At 40.0% G+C, this 21,752-nt stretch overlaps 1 protein-coding gene across 2 annotated transcripts in view; it reads left to right on the top strand.

Annotated features, from left to right (window-relative positions):
* Positions 1–21,752, top strand: part of LOC101917148 (glypican-5-like) — a 390,469-nt gene that overhangs the window by 89,435 nt on the left and 279,282 nt on the right. The gene's annotated exons all lie outside the window — the stretch shown is intronic.

The raw sequence follows: 21,752 nt of genomic DNA, 5'->3' as shown, positions 1-21,752 counted from the left end.
TCATACAAAAATTGGAAAAAAACCCCCAAACTTACTTGACAGCATTTACGGAAGTAAAGGATAAAAATACATTTAAAGTGCATCTGGTTTTGTAAGGGGTAGGTTAAGGAGGAAAAGAACTAGGATAGTAGAACTGTCTCATGAATAATAGCATCATATCTCAAGATGCTGAAGATTAGATCAGAAATTATTGAAATGACTAATGATGTAGCTGGCTAAGTCTATATGAAGCTCAGCATGACTGTCAATGGGGAAAAAATGTAGCAGTGTGGCCTTAAGCAGGGTAAAGACTAATCTAAAAAATGCAGGTAGATCTGCCTGTCTTGAAAGTAAAGGAATTCTTGCAGAGAACAAATGAGAAGAAAATGGATAGATTTAAAAATTGAATTCCTGTGCAGAACTCTGGTTGCCATATTATGTAAGAGGGAAAAAAAATGATTTCATAGAGTCTACAGAAAGAAGCTATGGCAGAGGGTATACTAAACTAAGGAAGTTTTTTAACAGGAGAAAAATGCCTGTATGTTTGTAACCTTCCAAGATACCAAACAGCCCTCTTCAATTTAGAACACCTGACCGAGCCAGAGACTTACAGTCAGCATAATATATTGATTATTAAAAAACCCTAACCATTCCTAGTAACCTCATATCATTTTCGCTTGATATTTGTAGTTATTTCAGTTCACGTTGCCTCAGGGTCTCAGTTCCTTTTTATCAATGGCACTTGTGTCATTTTATCTGACATCCAAGGATAAACATGAAAAATTAAGAAAGGATTTGTCCAGGTTTTTGGACATTGCACAGCAGGTACTGGAGCCTACGTGCATTGCAGAACAGCAGGTCTTGGTTGTGTTGATGTTTGGTTGGCAGTGTCAGAAGTTATCCCATAAACTAGTGTTAAGCCTAGAACAGAAAATGAACGATGTTCTTGCATCTGCTCTAATTTTCACTCAGATGTTATTTTTTATGGGAGGCTAGAAGGCAAATGTAAATTAAAGTACACTATTATTATATATATTAGTTTTATTTCAATATAGATAGATTCCTTTTAAAACATCACATGGCTTTATTACTGATTACACCGAAGTAATTAGGAATAAAGTTAAGCTTTCTGGCTACTAGCAGCAAAAAGTCTGACAGATTTCCTGCAATATATGCATCATGTTAAACACTAAAACATAATTCTGCATTGCATTTGTCAGCCTCGTAAATTAATATGTGCTTGCTTAGCTTACTGACAGTAAAATTCATAATCCAGGTGAATATCAGATAATTACAGATGAACTCACTGAGCATATTGCTCTTAGGTGATTTGAAAGTAGAATGCTCTCAGAAGTATCTTTCAGGCTAAGGATTTTCTTTAATGATTATTCAAATACTTTTATTTGGGTCTTTCTCAGTTCCCCAGCAGTAACTTTAAATTCCTTCTTCCATTCTGAATGAATTCAGGAAGTGCTGTTTGGTTTGAAACTACATTATTTCTTTTTTCCCCAGTTATCTTTGTTTTCTCTCACTGGCAAAATCTCTGTGCATAGAAGATTGTGTGTTGTTTTAAGGGACTGCTTTGTAGGATAGCAAAGGGTATTTTCTGTTTGAAAATAATAAAAAAATGTGTTAGTGTGTGCTATCCTCAGTCTTCTAACTTTTTCAATTGTCAGCAGCATAAGATCCTATTTTGAAGACAGAGCATGTTCCACTATTTGAACAAGCATTAGTCTGATACTGATTTAAAACTTTCCTGATTAGTTACAGAGAATAGCCATTATTTAGAAAATTGAACCTAATTAAGCTGTGTTTCCTTCTCTGAAGAAATGGAAAGGAGTTGAATTCTCAGCTTCAGGATGTCCGGCGGCGAGATGTCTCCTTGGAATCCCAGGCTCTGGGGCCCAGTTTTGCACTAGGGCCCTTCTGGGCTGCGCTGATGAGATTTATACCCAGGGTATTTACTGTTTGTTTTTTACTTACAGGAAAAATATTTTCAGAAAAGAAGATACCTTCTCTTTTCCCTTCATAAAAATGTACCTTTTTCTGTTCCTACAGTATGCTTTTCAGCTTTTGCAAACGTGGAAATGTTTAACGTCTGTACAGTTTTCATTACAAATGGTGTCATTGGTTTCATTCAATTATAAATAATCTATGGAAAACTCATTCAGGAAAGCAGGGGACTCCTAATAATTTTAATTTATCCTGAGGCAGCCTTAATTAATGCACCTGCCCTTTTAGGAAACATTTTACATATTTTAATAGACACAATGTCTAATAATTAGAGTTCTTTTTTTAGCTTGCTGCCTGCCTGGATGACAACGAGTAATGGAAAGCTAGATTATGTTTTCCTTAAAACGGGGAAGGGGTGAAATAAACCAATAAAGCACTTAGGGTACTTTGCTCAAATGAGGTGTAGTCAATTATCATAAATTTAAAAATAAAACTTATTTGTATGAGGAGTTTGTAACTTCAAGAGACTGGCCTCTCCTGCTCCGTCCATTATAGCCAAGAGAATTGCTGGATTTGCTGGGACAGCATGTGTGAAAGGTCACCTTCGAGATATTAGTAATCTCTCCCCGGATTCATCCAGAATGGGCCGTGCCATTTGTTCAATGATGCTGGCTTGTGTCCAGCTTACTTAACCTAATGCAGGCCAGCTACGGTCTGCAGCATCAGCAATCATCATCATCGCTTTCTGGTTTGTCTGCTGGAATCTAATTGTCTTTTGTATTGGTAGGAGCCCTGACTGCCGCTCAGTGCCAGCTACAGACACAGAGTTTGTTCACCTTCCTTACAGTGTTTGAGACTTGCTCTACATTTTCTTTCTTTTTGTGGCTTTGCGTTTTAAAGCTGGATTCATTTTTTTCATGTATTGTCTGGCATATCGCTGTATTCCAAACTCCGTATTTGTGCATCATTCCGCATTTTTTATTTTATTTTTATTTTTTACTCAAAGTGAAATACCCTCAGATAAAACGCAAGGAGGAGAGGCGGTTTTGAAATGCGTGTGGCCACTGGCACTTAGGGACGTGTTTACCCAGGCAGTGTAGCAAGGGCTGCCTGTGCTCCCGGCGGGCAGGTCCCAGGAAGGGGGTGCTCCAGTTTCTCGGGCAGGGATAGTGAGGGTCTGCCTTGCCTAGGGTCATGCATGGGGAAAGGCATTAAAAACAGAGTAACATAGGAGGTAGGGAAGATTTCTGTTGGATCAGAAATGGTTAGAATCTGTCTGGCCCCACTGACGACAAACCTGCACCCCCACTGGTATGGAACATGTCCTAATGCTGCAGTTTCGGTCTGCAGGGGAGCTCGCTCGTCTGGCTCGCAGGTAGCGCTGCTTTATCCTGGTCTGGATCTGAAAGGTACCAGTGATCTGTGGGATGGGGTTGTTGCTGGCCAGGTGGGAGCTGAAGAGTCAGTGCCCTGCTCAGGTACAGATTTGCTGTTAGGTTTGCCAGGTCATGCTTACAGAGATTCGTCTGCCTGTGGAATAGAATATATCGCTTCCCTGTGTCAGAGGGGTGCTTATGTCCCATAGCAAAAGGATGGTTCTTTCCTTTATCAGATTATCTAAGCGTATAAGATGCATTTGCCCATGTTAGTAAGCGCCGTGACCCTGGGTCTCCAGAAACGGTGACTGCGCAGTTGTAGAGCAAGTGACAGCAGGGCTGGGTGGGTGGCTGGCAGCCGTCGTGTGTCTCGGCTGCAGGCGGTGGGCACACCTCAGGAGCAAGCTCTTTGAGACTGCCAGCCCTGGGATTTGGTACTTTTCTCTGTGCCTTGATTCAAAGGACAGTGAAGCCGTATGGAAATGCCTTTTTAGAATAGAAAAATGGCGTACCGCTTATGTGGCTGTGTATTAGGGCTCCATTTGTCAAGGGCAAGGCAGAGGCAAGATTTGCAAATAAGAAACATTTTCTAGTCTGAATTCCACTTCAGCTCTATAGAATTCGAACACGTAATTACTCATCGTTCTTTTAAGCACTTTCCCCAGGTATTGCCCTGACTTCTACTGTGCGTGTGGCTTCTTGTGAAACCTGCCTGCCCACATGGTAGAAAATGTGAAGTGATATGTGTTAGCAGAAATACTTGGAATGTGGGAATTCCTCTGCATTCTTGCTGCATGAAGTTCATAAGTATAAAGTCCGTACCTTGTTACTAACGTTGTAATTGCTGAGAATGTAAAAAGACACAGACCTAGTATTTTTAGAGTGACCAGTACAAGACAGAAGTCCAACAGATTGTGTTTCTTGATTATAAAAGTAATAAAAGCAAAAGCTAATAAAAACTTGATAGAGGGGGATTATGAAACCTATATATGATCAGAGATTAAGCATTAGGAGAAAAAAGAAAGGTCTTTGCCTTGAGCCAGTTAACTTCTTGGAGACAGGCTTACCAATTACTGTGATAAAAGCGATATAAAAAAGTGATACAAGAATAAAATTTGGGAAGAGGAGCAGATGGAGGAAGGAGACACACAGGAAGGGATGGATGCTTAAGATGTATGATGCTCGGAATTTCGAGAGTGTCAGGAAGAAGAGAATTAGTGATTGTGAGAGAGAAAAAATTGATCAAACCCCCAGAGAAATAAATGACAGACCTTCTATATGCTGTGAAGACATCAAGGACAAGTATGGATATTGAGAGGAGACCCACTAAACAGCGATTGTGTTTTAAAGGGGATTGGTTTAAGGTTGTAATGACAGAGACACTTTGATGCCTATTTTTGGCAGATCATTTCAGTGGTGTTGCTTAAAAATTTTGCGTTGTTAGGAATAAATGCAAGGAAGGAATGAGAGGGTGAAAGCTTGTAGCAGGGACTGTTTTTGGTGACAAAGAAAAGGCAGACAAAGGAGTTAAGGTTTCTGTGCCTGTCCAACCACTTCTGCTATGGTGATTTGTGATCAGGGCTGTCACTGGGAGTTGGGGAGGCAAATTACATAGAATTAACAGCAAATCAGAATGTAGAGCAATTTTTTAAAACAAAACCAAAACAACAGAAAACTCTTGTAGGTCAATGGTTGTTCTTGGTGGCTGGTCCATCAACCTCCTTCTATCAGTGGTTTAAAAAATTTAATTCCTATTGCAAAGCAGGTAGCTGGTAGTCATAAAATGCATGCCCATCGCTCTCTGCTGCCTCCTAAACTTCCCCGTCTGAAGCCATTTTTAAATGCCTTTCTCTCACTGTTTATCCTACGCCATCAATAATGTTTTGATTCTGAAATTGCTCTTGCTGACCATCACATGGTACTTAGCACTAAAGAAGGTGATTGCTTTGCAGATGAATTCAGGGAAGGCCTATAGGCATATAGTTATCCGAGGTATTTCACCTATAGGTGGGTAAGATGGGGAATGCTGATGGAGTTGGAGAGAGCTGGGAGGCAACAAGGAGTCTAAGAAGACAGAAGCACAAAAGAATGTCTAGTGTTTGGTTCTTGAGATACTCTCATGAAATAGCTGTATTCTGGGGTAGTATCTTGCAAAAAAAATGGATGAAGCTTGCCTGATTTGCAGTAATGTTTAATAAAAAGTCAGCAATAGAAATAGAAATGAGGATTTGCCCCCCCAGTTCTTAGAATGGTATGCAAACAGCACTTCATTTTTAGATACCTGAGGGTAGACTTCTACTGTCCTTTACAGGCACATATGATGCAGCTCTGCACATATCCTCAGCCGACTGGAAGTTGCAAAGCTTTAAGTTGTGCTTAACTGAGGCAAATCATCCCTGCTAAGAAGCAGCATATAATACCTTTTAAGGATGGAAAGGGGCACTTGCCCACGAAAGAACATACTTGGTGTATCCTGAAATGCCTGTATTACTGTCGTGCACTTGAGCCAGAACTTGCGGGGTGGGTGTGTGTGTGGAAATCTTGCCACAAATGTTCTGGTAACAATTCAGCAGGCTGACAGAAAATAATTTAGGTGGTTTGAAATTATTAGGAATGGAGAATTAAAAAAATAATCCTGAGAAATAAAAGACCTGAGACCCAGTAAAATGGTCACCCTTTAGGAAAATAAAAGCTTAGAGAAAAGACTGCCAAACTTCCAGCAGCAGGAGATTGATGCACAGTAACCTTACAAATCTGAAAAGGAAATGGCAGTACTATGAACAAAATAACTTTGTTCTGAGTGAGTTCACAGCAACAAAGAGTTGCTGCCAGCTAGTAATGAACTACTTGATTAAAGACATTGAACAGCGTCATAAAACACTCCTGGAGACTTTGGAGAACACTCAGAGCTGAACTCAGGTGCTTCCTTCCTGCAAATTTTCCAGTTCAAATGATCAACACCAGGTGTCAATAAGTATAAGAACCATACTTCAAAGAGGTTAAAGCAGTATATTCAATACCTTGTGGTTACATTGCTGAAAATAACTGTAAAAATGTACAGGGAAAGCTATGTTTGTGCAATATTTGCACTACAAATGTTATTTAAAGTGACATTTTGCTTTTTCTAAGCACTGAGCAGGAAACCTCCTCTGAAAACAGTAAATGGAGGAAATGCCTGACTGTGATGAGGTATCGGTAAGTGATCTTGAAGGAGCCGGAGAGGCTGCCCTATTGAAGCTATCTGATTTAATACTGCTTCTTGCAGATGTGGTCTTAAATGACACAATCACTTATGTTGAAGGCGTGACCTTGTATATTTTGTTCTCGGGAACCAAAGTTACGTGTATGTACATAAGGTTCAAATCCTTTGTGAATCCAAGGACAAGAGGAGAGCTTTTAGAAACCTGGTGAATGGCACTGAAGGCAGAGCTTGTCATGTAATGACCTATTTCTGTGTGAAAGGGAAAAGAATGGTTTTCACAGTGGTGTAAGACATATAGAAATATGTCTACATTAAATTTTTCTTTTATTTCTCTTGAGCTTTATACTCATTAAGATAGTGCTGTCATCTTACAATCAGTCATGAATGAATTTTTAAAAAGGAGCAGTGGAACTATATATTTGGAAGCAACTGAATTTCATGGAGTATAAGCATCCGATTCTTGTAGTCAGCTTTGTAAGTCTTGCCACGTGCTATTTGCTTGATTCAAAAGCATTTTGGCACTTGAGTGCTGTAGAAGTATTTCTGGAAATAATCATCTAAATTGTTTAATGCATTTCCCTCATTCCCATGGAGAATTAGAGCTCATGTACTCTTGAACAGCTCTTTAAGGGGATGCAAGCAGCTCTCTGGCCTGTATTGGTTAATGACAATTCTCTTCCGTGCAGATGTTCGATACCAAAGAGCAGCCTGATTTCCTGGTGTTAAGGATCATCTCATCTGTAGTGATAAAACTGCTTGAAATTTGGTATTTATGTCAATATGAAGTTAGTTAAAATGAAATACATATTTTTTTTCCCAAAATCTAAATTATTATCAATCAGAGTAGGAATAAAAACCACTATAATTACAAATGAGTTTGTTCAGAGAGATGTTTACTGGGTATTATCCAGCTGTCATGTTATTTGACTAAACATGTAGCTAAGAATTTGGTTTTACATAAGTTGTATAGCCCTAGGTTTGCTTTTGCAGAAGTGATCATTCATCTGGATGTACGTGTCTCTTCATACCCAGAGGCATTCCATCGCAAGTCACATCTTACCTCCCAACTGACTGCTGACTTGGGGATGCTGCTTAACCACACTATTAACAAGCCATCAAACTGTAGTAAGATAAAAAGCTCTTTTCTGCCTGGTGGACCAGTATTCAGGTTCTAGTTTCCATTCCCTGAGTCTTGTATTTTCTGTAAACATGTAACCTGAAAGTTTTATGTTGGAGATTCCTATCAATGGAATTGATGGATGTAGCGTTTTACCAGCTTTTAATCTAAGACCAGCTCTGATTGTGATTAACTATTTGTCATTAATTACTGTGCATAAGGTTTTGGGAATGACAGTGATTTGGGGCTCTTGCCTTCTGACAAAGACTTCTGTGAGAGGGATCCCAGCACCAATCTTATTGCCAAAGCGTTTGTGGGAAACGTGCCAGGTATTTGTGTGTATTTGTGGTCCCAGAAATGCTGTTAAGCTAATATATTAAGTGAGGGATTTTAAAAGATTTTGCATGCATGTGGGTTCAAAACATGAAATTCTTCGTGATGCTGTTGTTTTTTCTAAGCTGCACAGGCATATCCTAATGTAGGGTGTACAGCCAGTAAGTTATTTCAGTGTAGAGAGTAAGGATAGCAGGTTAAATATAAAGCCAATAAATAGTAACTTGCTTTCAGAGCAAGAGGCCTAAACAGTGCAGTAAAAATTTCATTATTTATTATTCACTTTGCATTATGGCTACCATCTTAATTTAGGGAAAATAATTAAAAGATGTAATAGATTTCTGAAAAGTACGTTTTATTACTTCAGTGTTGTTTTCTTCTTTAAGTGTATCAAAGCCAATGATACAGCATTGATATTAATTCTAAGTACATGCTTAAATTGCATGGTTGATTAAGCAAGTGTCCTTGGCCGCTGCAGCAGCCTTAAGCCTGCCCCTCTGTGATGTTAAGCACTATAAAAACTAATGCTGGCATACACAAGCATGTGTGCACGCGTTAAAATACACAGCCCACTGCTTTTCTTCACTCCTTCAAATGAAGCTGCGTTTTCTTTCGGGGTGTGGAAAATCATCTGGGTTCTGAAAGGCTAGTTCGTGTAGCGTCTATCTTTATTTCATATGAATGAGCTTATCACTTCTACTATTGATTTGAATTTGGGTTTTCTCAGAGGGCTATGTATCTGCATGATATAACCATTTTTTCTCCAAACAGCTGCTTTGCTTCGTTTTGTGTGCCAAATTGAGGCTCTGAAATTTTTCAGCCCCTTTTGGTTCCTAGGGAATTTAATTAAAATAATAATGAAAAGCAAACGCCAAAGTCGTAACCTGTGTAAAATATACAGTCAGAATGATGTTTGTTTTCACCCTCAACTTGAAAATGATGAAGACTATACCCTAAGTCATAATGTTTGTGTCCTGTTTGACTTTAGCTCAATGTTGTATGAAGAGGAGGGTGTGCCCGTGTGGGTCTGACGGCAGGTTATGAGCTACAGAATAGAAGTCCTATCAAAGCCATAATCATAAACCTGCCAAGATAGCGCAGTCATAATTTCACAAAGGCAGAGTTGTCACTGAGCACTCTATCTTACTTGGAATATGATTCTGGTGTCAGCGCTTCACTATTATTACAGTTGAAAGATGAAGGACGTAAACATGGTAAGAGTCCAGGATTTTGCTTGAAGCACAATACTGAGCAAGACAATCAGTGGTTGGGATAATATTTATGGAGATGGTAATATTCCAGATGACAGATGATGTGTTTAGTGTTTCAACAGAGTTGTGTATGCTTTATTCATCGTTCCTACTTTCTGTTTTATTCTATTCTGTGCACCTATTGTAAGCCTCCCTAGGTTGTGTAAGTCATCTACCGAAATTGAGTGTTATTTTCTATTACAAAATCAATTTAAACTGCAAAAGAGAAATTAGATGTGCAGGGTTTTTTTATGAACCTGACTTTCGGTATTGTGGTTTATTAAATATGATGGATTTTGTAGCTGTGATGCTTAGGAATTTTGGCACTTCTGTTTGTTGTGGTTAGTTTTTGGTCTTACGAATTAACAAGGCATCAAACAATGAAGTTAAAGTGTTGCTGGGTTGGGGTCCAGTCCCTGGTAAAAAATGCAGCTCTAGCATATTGGCAGCTAGACTGCTTGTTATTCATTGTAAGGAGTCTAGCTATGGGAGTGTTAGATGTTTGACAGCATTGAATGGATTCCAGTCAGCCATACAAACTACCTCCAGTGAAGTGGAAAGGACCATAAAATTGTTTTAGCAACAGCTAATTCTCTTGAGTCTTTTAGGGCTTTTTTTAAAAAACTTTTTTTTCTTTAACTGTTTGGTTGCCAGCAGAGGATTTGCCAATTTAAACAGTAAATGTTCCCAGATTGATTGATTTTTTTTTTTTTTTTTTTTTTTTTTTTTTAGGATTAGTTATGAAAGGTCTTCACTGATTATGCATTTAGCATAGTTTAGATTTTGGAAAAAAAAAAACCCAAACAAACAAAAATGACCTAAAGTATATATTTAACAATGGTACCTTTCTTTGAATATAAAACCTGAAATATAAAGAAACTTACAGTACTGTTTTTTTAAAAATGATTTTTCTATAAATAACTTCTACTCCTATTTTTATCAACAAGGCATTTGGTTGCTAGTCTAGTAACTTTTAGATATTTTGCTTCATGTCCCTGATCATCTTTTAGCTGTTGAAGTGGCATGCAAGCTTAATGCTGCAGGGTTCTTTTAACAAGCAGCTTGGGGAATTAACTTGTCTTTTTGATCTCCAGCTAAAGATGTGTATTAATTCTTCTGTCTTTCCTTTAATTTTTTTTTCTTCTCCTGAATAGCTTAGAATGTGGATTCAGTGTATGAAAGCACATAAAAATGTGTCCTCACCTGTCAAATGTTTCATAATGCAAGAGCTGGTTGTCTCATCATGCGCCATAGTTCAGTCTTTAAGAAAAAGCCATGAACACAAAGTATTTAAATGGTCTGGGGGCACAGTGATAGTAGCTTTGGAGGAAGCCTGAAAAATTCTGGCCTTTGGAGTACAAGGGGAAGATGGAGAACGAGGAGGTCCTCAGCTGTTACAGCTTCACTGAATGGACTTAAAGAACCAAGAACCTGGGTAAAAGAGGTTCCATTTTGCAATTTGTCTGGGTGCAAGGCTTTATTCTGCTGATGGTAGATGGGCAGATGAGAACAGAGTGAAAGCAAGTTGGTTCTCTTGTCACCTTCTGCCACGGAAGGGGCTGCCCCTTGTGCAGAACTCTGTCTCGTGCACTGGGAAAAATGAGGTATTTCATCTGACTGGGTACAAACCTCCTCTCCTCTCCTGTCTGCATCTTTTTCCCAAGAATTTAGTTAACCTTGACTGCAGTAATTGAGATAAAGTTGTCATTGCTAGCATTTGGACTTACAGTAAGAATGCCAGCTGTGCTAGGAAGGCGTCAGGCCACCAGCAGCATCAACACATGGAGCTGGGCAGGATCAGGGCTAAAATACCCAGCCCCATGTGAAGGAACTGAGGGCACAGCTCTGGGAACAGAATCCCGGTGACTTGTGGTGTGTCTTCCCTTCCTCTACGGTAGATTAGGTGGCAGTCCCTGGTGATTGTTTTGTGGTTCTCTAGACTTTGTTAACGGTCATGAAGCTTTACTTATTTTTTTATTCTTCTAGTCCTTCTACACAAAACCTTTACTTCACAGACTTTTTCTCTAGTCTTCCTATGTCTGTGTGAACCAGAGAAGTCAACACAATCTGTGTAAGGAGAAATTGAACAATAAATCATAGTTATTGAGCTTGTTGTACCTGCATTTAGAGGAGAAGACCTGCCTTTTCATTTAGATACTTCAGTCCTAGGGAGAAAGATGAGGGCTTTCTAAGGCTGCACCCCTCATGCAGCAGCCCAGTGCTTCCTGCAGCCACAGGACCAAGCCGAGCAAGTAAGCATCTTCCCCTGAGTAATGCTTTTCCTCTTAAGAGAACTTTGTTCAGAGCAAGATTTGGCATTTACATGGAAAGAAAGATGTACAGATTTTGTTGTCTGTGACTTCAAGCAACAGCTTACCTACCACAAGTGTTGGCTTATGTCCACCACTAACGGGAGATACATAACATACCTGATTTTTCTAGTCAGGATGGGGTCCGAGCATTTTGACAGTTGTGTATTTCATCCGAGCAGTCGCTAGGAACACTTCCAAATCTTATTTCTGACCACTGTAAAAGCCTCTGGTCTTACCTGAAGCATACGTTGGTGGCTACAATCTCTGTTTCTTTGCAAACCTGCTCCATTCTACACTATCCCCTGTAGTCATCCTCTGGGAGACTAAATAGTTTTAATCCTCTCTAACTTTGTGTTGCTTTTATTGCAGACTTATAGCTCACGTGATTGTGAGTCAAGATGTGCACATACTTGTTTGGAAGGTCCATTGGTTCTTTTTAGGGAGACATCTATGCTTTTCTGTCTTCGGTTTTCTTTCCGATTTAGTCAATACTTTTTGTTAAAATCTTCACTTAATAAGATGGTTTGTTTTGAATCACTGCTGTTACTTCAATATATGGAGTTTACCCTTGGTTCTTATTTTATTCTAAATATGCTCGCTATAGCGTTTGGATTATGTGCTTTTTTTCCTAATAAGCAAATGTGACGCTGCTGCCTTCTGTGGAGGCAAAAGGAAACAATATTTTTGCACTTCTGTATGAGCTCTTGCTGTCACACTTTTATATGATGCTAGACCAGGAACTTGAAGGACTTGATGGATTTTTTTTATCTTCAGATTTTTCTGTACCAAAAGTTGTAACTCATCTGCTAACAGCAGAACCGAGAGCAAACATTGCCAAACAAGTGACAGTGAAGCAAAACAGAGAAGGATGGTTGTGGTGGGTTGACCTTGGCCGGCTGCCCACTGAGGGGTCTCCGTCCCCCTCCTCAACAGGACGGGGGAGAAAATAGGTGGAGGAAATCATGGTTGAGGTAAAGATGGGGAGAGCCTCTGCCGCTTACTGTCACGGGCAGCACTGACTCATGTTGAAAACTGAGTTACTGCCAATCAAAATAGACTTGGATGGTGAAAACCAGACAAAAACGAAAAGGTTTCCCCCTGCCTGGGCCAACTTCACTCCTTCATTCCCCCGACAGGGGCAAGGCCAGCTCCTCTGCGGGGTCCTTCCCTCTGTGCCCGGCTGTGTCAGGCACTGGGCACCCCCAGCCGCTCCTCGCAGGGACCCTGCAGCCAGCTCCCGCACGCGGCCACCTGATAGGGACGTGAGCAGCGGAGGAGGAATGGCTTAGACTTGAGGAGCAGCTTTTTTAGAGAATGGAAGATTCAAGTAAGCGGTTAAACAGGGGTAAACTTTCAAAAATAGTAAGCTGAGCAAAGTCCTGATTTGTGACAGGAATTAATCATTTGTGTTTCTGAGTTGATGGGCAGTGACAGAAGGGGGAAAGGGGTACAAAGAAGTGAAATAGTGATTTGAGGTGGTGGAGAATAACATTACACTGTTCCCAATTAAAGTAACAACTGTAAAGAAATGGTCAAAGAAAAAATAAAAAGTCTGCTGGTAAGCTGGTTTCCCATGGCTTATTCTCAGAAAAATAGATTTAGTACAGTGGGGGTGCATGAGTCAGGTCCAGGAGCAGCATGGCTGTGTTTACAGGTTTTTTCATCCAGGCTTAGCAACTTGAATAGTGTCATATAAACACAGCTGTGCTGCATCTGGATGAAAGCATGTAGGGCTATGTGGTGCTGTTCATGGCCACGTGAAGTCACTGAAGCAGAGCAGTACTGCTTTCCCTTCCCTGTGATTGCACTTCAGTCAGTGGTTTCCCTTGGTGCCCTGCTGCAGCGGTGTGCTTTTCCCAGTAGGGCTGCAGATGCTCTGCATGGTGGGTTTCCCCTGGTACCCTGCAGGGAAGGGTGTCAAGTCAGCTATCTGTCAGGGTGTACAGGCTCCTCTGGAGAAGTCTTTCTTTTCAGTGATTACATTCCTGTTAATCGCCTCCTTTTGTTTGTTAGTTTGGTGGTGGAGCTTTATCAGCGTCAGTATTGTCCTCCCCCCTAGACTGCCCTGTTTGGACAATTCTACCATTTCAAGCTGGTTTTAGCCATGTTTTACCTATGCTAGAGGAGCTGTGGATGGACTAACCTGTGAGTTCTCCTGAGCAGTTAGCCGGACCTCCTTAGGTGTGCAGTTACCACTGCTGGCAGCTGGGGAAGGACTGGAGTGTGAGAGTGACGGCACGCATCCTTTCGCTCCCACGGCGGCAGCAGATCTTTAGGGCTTTTGTTCAGTTTCTCTTACCCCACTTGGCTCTGCCCTGTCGTGCTTCTTGTCCCTTTAATTGGTTCAGACTGTTTTACAAAAAAGCACTTTGCTTTGCCTTTTTTTTTTTTTTTTCGCAAGGTATGTGATGCGTTACTTCATAAGCTTTAATGATTAAATATATATAACCTGTACTTCTATTGTCTAAGCTTGCCCAGGATATGCCCTCGGTTCTGAGGCTTCCTCTTTGACGGAATTAAGAAGTCATCTTCCTGCACGATCAGGTCAGGAAGCTGCTCCATTGATAGACTCCTAATTTCAGTATGAACTTAATTCTTCATGGTGATTATTTGAACCGACATTTATCGTGATCTGAAAGTAAAAAAGAATGGCTTGTTCATCGTAGTTAACGATGAAAATATATAATCAGTCCACGATTCAATTTTGAGACTACATTTAGTGACCCAGGATTTCCAACTCATAAGAAATGTAATACATTTTTAAAAGCCTTTTCATATTCTTCCCTACTGCATATGAACCCCTGGAAGTTTTTCATCACCGCTCTACAGCACAATTATGTTTTTTTTGACATCAAACTCCAAAGAAGTTGTATTAAAAGCAAGAAGGGAGGTCAGCAGCTAATTTTTTCAAAGCAGGTTAAGCCTAAGTCTCTTTCTGTTCATCTTTGAAATGTATAATCTTTTAGTATGGAAATTTGTGACAGCACTGGGAAGTGCTCAAAGAATGTGTACCTGCTGTGGGCCAGATCCTAGCGAGCACAGATCTCCTGAGTTGAAGCACTGTAATGGCATTTCATGCCAGCTGAGTGTTTGGTCTATGCGGTTCATGTGCTTTCAGCTCCTTGAACTATTGTAACCAAATTGTAAGTGCCTGGATTAAGCCCGAAGAAATAATATGCACAGTGAGGTTTGCCTAGGAAAGAATCTGCTAACTTCCCTGCCCTGCTGATCTGTTGTAGAAATTACTCTTCTGTGTCACAAATCACAGTGTCAGTGTTGGCTAAATGTTTGGATGTATATGCCAAACCTAACTCACTTGTCAAAAAAAAAAATGTGCCCTGATCTGAATTTTGGCCCTTGCATCTTTTTGCAGAAATGGAAGCAAAGCTACTTTCGGCTCAGAGCTGTCATAGCAGGGTTTGTATTTAAAGGGTATTAAATAATACCTTTTATTATTTACGGTATAATAAGTCAAAGGTTTTGGTGGATGGAAAACTAACAACAAACAGGGGAGGCTGTCACATTCGGGCTTCGAAGTCAGTATTTGTCTTGTGTATAAAATATGCTCCAATTCAGTGTCCTTGGTGGGATCTGAGACAGACCAGCAAGACTTACAATGGCAGACCTATCTTTTAAATACAATTATTTTTATTTTTTTTTGCTTTCTAGTTCTCTACAGTTCATGATAGGTTGAGAGGTGGATGTTTTTCACAGCCAGTACAGAATGTGTAGGGTGGAATCACGTGATGCTGAAGCTGGAAGACATCCCGAGAGGCTATCTAGTCTAGTGGAAAGATCAGCTATATTTTTATATGTTTTACGTTACTTATCTGATCAACTAGAATAGCACTTACAGGAGAGCTGGTGCCAGATAACCAGGAAACAGGTAATTTCTTTTGTATGTCTGTCTACTCTTGTTGTACGCGCCTCTTCCATCTAGCTTTCTTTTGACAATCTGACTTAAAATAAAGAACAGAGCCAGTAACATCGCTCTAGTTCTTGCATTTACATAAACCATACTTACATAGTTGCAGCCTTCTCCTTTCACACTTCTGGTAGTTGACTTCATCTCTAAATAATACTTCTCATTCTTACCTCATGCTTATCAACTCTGTGGTGCTTCTCTGAATTTTTGGGAACTGCATGATTTATTATCTGCTTAATAATACTGTGTAATTGTAATTTAGTTTAGAACAGGCTCAATAATGAAGATGCAGAACCAAAGCAGAAATCCAAAGTACTAAGGAAAAGTGCTAGGTCAAGCAAGAAGAGTGAGGATCTATTAGTGTCAAATTACATGTTCTTAGAGAAAAGTTAAAGATTCAGTCTAAAAAGAAATGAGTTTTTAACTGAAAGGATTTTTTTTTTTTTTTGTCTAAAGTCTGAGGGAATCAGACTGTTCATTGGAATCATGGTGATGTGACAGGGAAAGTCTGAAGCAGCAGTCGTGAAGGAGATCAGCCTGTATGTTCTGCTGTTGCAGAACTGCAAAACTATGGAAAAATATAAGGGAAGAAAGAGAGTTTGTGTAATTCATTAGAGAGAGGTGTAGTATTTTTTTACCCTGGGACTACTTCCCACTTTCAGTCTGCTTTTCTAAGTGCTTATCCGAGATATACAATGAAGTTGGTTCTAAAAGATAATAGCATTAATTAGAAATAGATGGTGGTTTGTGCTACTTGAAGTTGTATAGTTACGAACTATTACCAGATACTTTTTGGAAAGTCAGGAATTAAGCCATCAAATATTGGCCAGATCCTGTCTTGACTTTCTCCCTAATTTTTCTTGTAGTAATTTTGTGAGAAAAAATGATGAGTTGATTTTTCTCATTTTACCACAAACACCTTAAGATTGCAAACTGTTCAAGTAGAATGATTTTTATTTATTTTCCTTGCTTTATCTGTAGGTTTCATTGCATCCTTAGGGTTATGTGGACATATTAAGAGCTATTAAAGACTAAGACCTCCTCCAGTCTTTTGAGACTATGGAAAAATGGTGTTTCTGAAGCGGGAAGATACTTGCTGCATGCCCGTGTTAGATCATTTCCAGTTTCTAGTCTGATACATGGTGGGACTCTTGAGTAACTTAACTAATTCTAGTTTTGGAGTGTATACTTTCCAGTAGATTTAGCTTTAGATCTCTGGTTGTTGTCATAGAGTTTTAATGAAAGTCATACAGAATTTTCAGCTAGCTAACATTTGTATCTTCCTTTCTGTTTGGTTGGGGAGCTCAGCTGGCAAGGATTCAGGGTTCATGTTCCCCTTGAATTCATTATCAGCAAAGATAGTATGCTGGATCTCTTTTCCCCTTCCCCGTTTGAGGGAATAACATGTAATAACATGTCCAACATTTTGTTTCAGGAGAAGACCAAGGTCACACTTCCCCCCTGCCAGGAGACAGTGGATAAGCTTTCCCTTTCCATGGATTCTAGTAGTACTCAAACTTTGGCATTATTATAGATCTTAGGACAGATTTGATTCCGCAGCATGGAAAACATCTATGTCCACATACTAATGTCAAAATCACAACCCAGTTTTTTGCCTGGACTCAGGACCATGTTAGCCAGCAGCCTGGATGACACCAAAAGCCTTCAAAAGACAGGTGAATAATGGGAATACCGCACTCTGTGAACCAGGCACCAAATCTTGTATCAGAAACCCCGAAGGTGTAGCACTCGCAAAAGCCTAGGTGCAGGTATATTAGCTAGGGTAATATTTGTCTGCCAGAGTCACAGGGCTCTCCTCTTTGTTTCCATTTTTTTTTTCTTTCATTCCCTATGAACGGTCAAACCAGCAGAGAGAATTAAGGCTAAGCAGGGTATTAATAGTTTTACAGTGACAGCAAATACAGAATTGTATAGAAAGATAGTCTGGAGAGTAAAATGTCTAGTGAGATGTGAGGGAATACTAATGTCAAAATCCTTTAAGGTCACAGTTGTTCCTCCCATGGGATGCCTGGGGGAGGATGATAAAAAATCGCGATCCAAGTAACAAACCCAACCAACTAGCCAATAAAAGGGAGTTTTATTTTGCTTTGTTGGCTTTTTTGTAGTGGCTGGTTTACTTTGTGCACTAATGGGAGAGTAAGACCATAAATATTAGCTTGTGTTTGTAAGGTCTGAGCGGTTCCAGTTTTCCCTGTGTATATATTGTCTATTTGTAAAACGTTTTATGAAAGGTTAGGGAGAGTACAAGAAAGTCTGTGCCTCGCTGGTCTGCTGCCAAAGGCCGTGTGATCACTTCTGCTTCACGGAAACTGAATTTTCTTGAGTCAAGCCTTAAGACGGTAAATTCTTTTCCATTCTTGCTCAGTATTTTTCCCCCACATTTCTTAAAATAATTTCCCAGGAAAAATTCTCCAAGGAAGCATGCTTGCTTTCATAGCAGAGGGGAAACAAAGCTTTTAAAACGTGCTGGGATTTTGTAGTGTTGAAAGGTGTGCGGGCTGGCAGGTGTGTGGGGTAGAGCCCGCTTTCCTCTGCCACAGCTGCCCTTGTGGCTCGGTGCGGGGTGGCCGCAGTAGCCAGCATGGCTGCTCTTCATCCGTGCTGTCCCACCCAGCCACGGCCACCACCCGGGAAAGGAGGGGAGCTGTTGCAGAGATGGCTTTTTCTCCAAGTTCCTGAACTAAACAAATTCTTTCTTTGCTTTTTGAAGCTGATCGTCTTTCAGTATAAAAGTTTGGGGTTGTTTTAGCGTCATTTCTCACCAACGCATTGGTAATGATTAGAAAACGATCTCTCTTTTTAGAAGTCTTTCTCCAAGTATTCCCTTGTTTTCCTTTTTCTTTTGTCTTAGAGCTTCACATTTTTAAAATATGTGGAGGAAATTTAGATAGTGAAAGCATAAACTATCCAGTGCCATGTTACGTGTACTTGGTATTACTTTTGTTTACTTTTCAATCCACATATGGTGTGATGGTTTCGAGATGGAGTGGGAGAACAACACTTCCCCTTACCCCGGTGCTGCCTTGCTTGTCCCTCGTGGAGTCCTGGACCGATAACGTGAGCGTGCTTTACAGCTGCTTGTCAGTGTAAAGTCCCTTCATCATATACAGCAACCAGGCGGCTGTACTTTAGGGTAATCCCCGCCCCTTGCTGAGCTCAATCCTGAAAAATAAACAAAACTCAGGGAAAAGCGATTTGCTGGCAGAAAGCTTGAGCTAATGTTGTAGATATACAACCATAGGGCTCAATTCTGCGAGAAACAGAGTAGTCTGGCCCCAGTCCCGTAAAGCACTTAAGCACGGGCTTAGTTTTAAAACAAGCAGCAGATTGAGTGACACCTGGAAAGGGTGAACCTGTAAACCTGGAGGAGGACTGGGGCTGCTGGTGCAGGTGTGGGGCAGAGCCCCGAGCCTTGCGGGGGGCTGCGGGCCCACTGAGCATCACGGTCTCCCTTGGAGGGGGGGAGGAAGGAAAAGGGGTGGAAATGCTCCCTTAGATGTTTCCTCCACGCAGCAAATCCCTAGCTGTGCTGGGAAGGCTTTTGTGCTGGAACTGCCCTCTTTCCCCTGAGCAGAGCTGCAGTGTGCGGCCGCTCTGCCCAGGAGGAGCAGTCGCCCCAGAGGGGCTGCACTGAGCGGAGGGGGAGTGAGCAGAGGGCTGCTCTGTCAATCACCTGTCAGGCATCCTGGCATTTTCATGATGAATTAGGCTCTGTAGATGCTTTGTGGCTCGGCTAACAAAGAGACTGATTTTTATTTATTATTTTTTTCTTTACCAAATTCCCCAGTGCTACTCCTACAGTATGTGATTTTACCAAGTTTTCTTTTTGTAAGTGAAAATGTGATACAGAGCATTGAATAAAAAAGAGAAACCATGCACGTATTTAGAGATTAATTTTGTATCAAGTTTGGGGTTTTTTTTTTTTTGGTTTAAGATTGTGATGAAGCTGCATTCTTGATACATCACCAGTATCTGCTTAATAAGGTTTTCTAATTTTATTTGCTTGTTTGTGTGCATTTCCTTCAGAGACCATGGGTTATTTGTATTTTGCAATGCAGGGTACTTGCATGTATGTTTCATGGGTTTATATGAATGTATAATGTTTAGTGAACAAACCCTATTTTTTTTTTGCATGTGATAGAAGTTACAGGTACTTATTCCCCAAGAAATACTTATTTTCCATAAAGTAAACGAGTACTGTAGTCATCGCTCTTTCTTTGATCTCCTTAGTGTGCTGATTGTTAGAATGTTCTTTTTTTCTTCCTGAAACAGATTTACTCTCTGAATCATGCTGTTCTGTTGATATTTATAAGTAACGGAGATCAGTCTTCTGGTCTGTAGTTTTGGACCCTGGTATAATTTAATATATGACACTTCTTTTATTTTTACATTGCTATGTGGCTGGTATTCACAAAGTAGAGGTGACAAAGTTAAGGCCATGTATTTGCCTTCTGCAAAAAGTCCTGAACGGCCTTCCATAAAATGAAACTTTCCTATCTTGAACCAGCTTGGAAGTGAATTACCTAAAAGGCCCCAAGGCTTCAAAAGTACAACAGTATATTTTTTTGGAGGTGGCTACTGATGGCAAAAAGTTGCAAAGAAAATAACTGGAACAAAAGGTTAGTACTGATTCGATAGACATGGCTAGCATTGCAAGCAGACTTACCTCCCACACCGCATAGCAATGAGAAGGGAGCTTGGTGAGAAAGTTCAAACTGCAGAAGATTATCCTTTCACAAATAAATTCTTTGAACGGGTCCCTGTTGAAAATGGTAAGATTATACCTCTGAGGAGAGCTACCTCTCTGAAGAAGTGCTTATGCCACTTAACTTTTTCAAAACTCTTAAATCTTCTCGAGTAAAATTAACAAACGTCATACTTCTGAAGATGATGTGTGCATTTTCTGTCAAGAACAGGTCTATTAATTGTGAAGTACTTCTGGAGCTGATACTCTTTAGAGAAAAAAGCAATACTGGGACTTCCATAGCAAAATATACTTTCACTGCTTTTTAGTGCCTTGCTTATCTGACTGAAACTTTCTGCATCTTCCAAGTAATGGCATTCAAGACATTTTTATTTATCAGTCTCATTTACTTGGGAGCCTGCAGTGTGTATTCTTGATAAAAAAAAGTTTTGTTGCAGTGCAATCCCCATTCAAATTATGGACTGGGAATATCCAGATAGAAATTGTTAGTTACTTGTTTGATAGTCCAGTGTAAATACAGAAGCTGTCTAAATGCACTGAGCATAGTTATGCAAGACCATATTCATCTAGTTTTCTACAAAGGTAAGATGTAAAAAATTGTTTGAATAAAATTACTAGGTTTTTTAATTCTATGATTTTGATCTGCTTCAAGCATGTGTTCTAAAGAAAGTGGGTCTTAAGTGTGGCGGTGATGATGACATGCCCAAAGTGCATGTATCTATTTAAGTAGTAAATTGGAAATGGTTGTAATATTATTTACAGCTATTAAACTTAAATTAGGTCCCAATTCTTCTCCAAATATTGAATCAAGAGCTAAGTCTGGTGAACTCCAATGGCAGGATCCATGGTGTACGTGTTCGCTGGGATATTTCGATGAGATGACATCAAACATACATGTTTTTATGTGTAACTGGTTTGTTTGACATCTATATGACTTTTCTAAATTGTCTTTTGCAACATAGATGCTCTATCCATATACTTAAGAAGAGGCGATTGAACTATTTTGAATGACAAGATATTTTGAGAGAAAAAAGTCCCTTATATTTAAAAAGCAGAACTAATCATGTTCATCTTCTGTGATTTTTCATCCTTTTTTGTCAATAACAACATAAAATGTTCATAGTAAAACATGTTGAAATGTCTGCTATCATGCTCTTGCACATCTTACTGGAAATTTGCTTGCTCACTGCTTTAATGAAATTTGCAGTCTCTCAGTTCCTCACATTCCTGACAACTTTGACATTATTTAGAATTTATTTAGTAAATGTATCCTGATAATGAAAGGCAAGTAAAATGCCCATAATAATCTATTGGAAAAACTTGGAATAATGACCAAGAAAGTTGGATTTGGCGTTTCAGCTGAGCTATATTATCTCCATGTGGTTGCAAGGTGGAGGGGGGAGCTCAGTCAAATGTGCCTGCCTTCATTGGGAGGGAGCTCAAATACTTGCTACATTCAGATTATGCTGTATATGGTGCCTTTAATATTTAGTTGGCAAAGCTTGAAGGCAGGGATGGAGAGAATTCCAACCATTGTCTTAGTTGTAGTTAACCTCTGGAAAGGTTGAAAGTGAATTTA

This window comes from Falco peregrinus, chromosome 12 (genome assembly GCF_023634155.1).
Source record: "Falco peregrinus isolate bFalPer1 chromosome 12, bFalPer1.pri, whole genome shotgun sequence".
NCBI lineage: Eukaryota > Metazoa > Chordata > Aves > Falconiformes > Falconidae > Falco > Falco peregrinus.
This window is presented reverse-complemented; position numbering and strand designations above follow the sequence as displayed.